Source organism: Fukomys damarensis, unplaced genomic scaffold (assembly GCF_012274545.1).
Source record: "Fukomys damarensis isolate Sample0158 unplaced genomic scaffold, DMR_v1.0_HiC HiC_scaffold_2, whole genome shotgun sequence".
NCBI lineage: Eukaryota > Metazoa > Chordata > Mammalia > Rodentia > Bathyergidae > Fukomys > Fukomys damarensis.
The window spans coordinates 1,078,692-1,082,042 of record NW_022900914.1 but is presented as its reverse complement, the minus strand read 5'-3'; positions in this window follow the sequence as shown (position 1 = coordinate 1,082,042).

Below are 3,351 nucleotides of genomic sequence, written 5' to 3'. Positions count from 1 at the left end.
AGGGGTTTCAACCCTTTGGAAAAAAAAAAAAAAAAAAAAAAAAGCCCAGGGATCTGCTACATTCATTGAAAACACCTCAGGCAAGGCCTGAACTTTCTGGACCCCACAGTAGACACTGGGCAGTTGTCCACATGAGACGGTATGACTGTCTGGTCTCCTTCAGGTCACTCCTCTAAACACACAGTCACAGAGCAGAGCTCACAGTGCACCTGCTGGGCCTGCCTCGCTGTGGTAATGGAGAGAGGCACCGGCTCCCTCGTAGACAGGGCACAGTTCACAAGTGGACAAATAATCCAGCGACTGTTGCAAAGTAAGATAGTGCTCACAAAGTGGTCTGCTGGTGCCATTCGTGTTTCTGTAGCCACAACCTGTTGATTTAAATTCTTGTCCCTCACTTCATGCCTACTCTGCGTCCGCCCACCCTGGAACTTAACGTGGGTTGTGCTTCCCACTTTCCCCTGGCTGACTGGGAGCCTCAGGACTGTCAGATGCAAGGCCACCTCTCCGCGGCTGTGTCCTTCATCTCCCCAGTCAGTGCTACCTGGTGTTCTCAACATTCCCTCTGCTTCCTACCTGTTCTGTGTACCTCTGTCTACCTGCACTAGAAAGTGACCTCATTTGGAGACTAGCCTAGGAGGCTCAGGTCTGTATCTCTTTTGTGTGCAAGCACTATTAATCAGAGCTCGTTTTGTGATTGTTTGCTGATTACACTGATATTAAAGGGAGGAAGCGTTTTCTTTGTGAAGAGGCAGGAGACAAAGAGGGCTGGGTTATGTCAGGCTCTGGGTCTCCTTCAATTGCCACGTCGTGTAAGTAAAGAGGACATGGCAATGTCCAGCGTGCGGAAGGGAGTGAGTTCTCCTAGGGGAGGTGGGCAGTGAGACCATGTGTGGGGCCAGGAAGGGCCAGGAGGCTGGAGCCTCCAGATAATGGAAAGGCAAGGGACATAGGTAGCCACCAGGCGTTTGACCCTGAAGAGCGGGCCAGTGTTAGTTGTAAACATCCTCCAAAAGCCTATCCACCTGGATAGTCTCCATGAGTCTGTGACAAAACAAAGTCACTTCCCTCGACAAACTGCCAAGTTTTTGCTCACTGACAAGCGACGCACAAAGCTTTTCATGAGGTGCACGAGCTTGTGGGCTCTGAGCTGGAGCCCGGAAAGCTGAGCATGGGTGGCTCAGGGTCTCCGCTGCACCCTTCTCGCCAGGGACGCCCCTTGCGTAGTGGCCTCTCCCCACTTCTGGCACCATGATGAGCTCCCCGGACTGTGTCTCTGCTGTGTTTCACCAAGATACTTCCCCACCACAGGATGCCTTCTCCTTGGCCCAACTCTCATTCTTCGTGTAGTAAATTGAGCCTACGAATATTTTAACTACACTTTTTATGCACTTAAAAATCTGAAGTGCTTGAGGGTTCAATCTAAAGTTCGCATGGCATCTGTTCATACCTTGAAGAGAAATAAAGGTGGTTTGCTCTGGCTATTTTATATGGAAAAGGCAAGACGCTGAAGGACACGTGATCTACAGGGGTGGAGACACAGGCGCACCTGACCGGACCTTCCCCCCCACTCCTCACACGCTCAGCCATCTTCTAGCTGTGATCTGAGGAGGCTTCCTCCAGGCTCTTCTCCAGCCCGCCTCGAGTCAGAGCACAGCCAGGCTGAGCCCCAGACTGTCACCGCATGTATAGAAGATGTGCCAACAGTAAGTCGCAGGTGCAGTGCAGTTAACCCCAACTCACGACAAGGATGCTGACCTGCAAACCACATGTTATTGAACCAGGCAGGGCCCCGGCTGGGAAACACCGAGGGCAGATCCTCACCGGCACCTGTTCACTCCCTCCGAATACGTGTTGAAACAATATTTACAGAGCATTGGTTTGACGGAGAGCCAAAGGACGGGTCTTGCCAGAGAACCATGTGTCCTGGTCTGGCTCCTTTTGTGGAGATGATAAAAAAGCCAAGGGCCACCCACCAGCTGCACCCCAAGGCTCGGCCACGCACCCTCACAGGAAGGCTCTTTCCTGCTTGTCTCCTCACTCTGAGTCCCCCGCTCCCCTCCCCTGACCTCCCATCGCTCCCCAGCTTCTCTGAGGCTCACGGTCCCAGGCACTCTGGTTTGTTATTGAGTAGCATAGATAATGTGGTGGAACAAACTGTATTAAAATTTTTATTTTCTTGGGCTGGGAATTTAGCTCAGTGGTTCCTCTGCCTGCTTCATAAGCATAAGATCCCAAGTTTGATCCCCAGTACCAAAAAAAATGTTTTTTTAATTTGTATTTTCTTATTCTTAGTTTAGGTCAACAAAGTATTTACTGTGTGTTTATAATGTACCAGACACCATTATGCCTTTTTGAAAATTATGCCCCTATTCCTAGACCTCAGTTTCTCACATTCTTATGTTTCTATACCTTCAGCAAAAAATATTAATTGGCAGCCGGCTCTTTTCCTGACATCTTGGTATTCCACACTAGTGTATATTTCATTCCATTTCTAAGGTTGAAAACATCTCAGTTGGTAAACTGGATTGTGGAATCAGTTTATTAGAAACTAATTGTATTACTGGAATTTATTTCATGTGCAAGCTACAGAAACTTAATTCAAATAATTTAAGTTTTAAAACTAAAAAGCAAAATGCACAGTTGAAGAATTCAGCCTTAAAAGAAAAAAACCTACAGGAGTCTGGAAAGATCTGAGCATGCCTGGACTTGGGTCTCTGAGCCCTCAGCTTCCTGCACCCACTAATCTCTGACCATTTCACCTCCTGACTCAGCCCCTTGCTGTGGCCAGGTGTATGGTTCCAGAAGTTCTCAGCCCATACAACAGGCTCATCTCTGGTAGGAAGATGATTCCTTCTCCATGGTGCATATGCTACCCCCAGGGAGGACTCTGACTGCATTGTTTCCGTCTCTCGCACACTTGAGATGCTTGGCCAGGAAGACAAGCGCAGTGACTGGTCCAGCCTGGCTGGTGAGCTCTGCTCAGCTCCATGAAAGCAGAAAGAGATCCAAAAGCTGCAGGTGGTGGCCCCACCATCAGCCCACATGTGGAGTTGGATTTATATGGGCACTGAGTTACCATAGAGGGGAAACTGTACAGGGTAGACGAGAAGTCGCTCGTGTCCACTCACTGACTGTGTCTGAGAAACAGACACAGGTCATCTGAGAGACAGACCGATGTGGAGTCTCACATGCAAGAGATTTAGGGGAGAAACTTCCGAGAAGCAAACAGAGATAAGGACGAGGGGCTAGCAGGGAGGCTACGGAGTAGGTGTGCTAGAGAGGGGAAGAGAGGAAAGAGGAGGGAAGAGGAGAGGAGGGAAGGGGAGGGGAGGAGAAGAGGAGAGGAGAGGA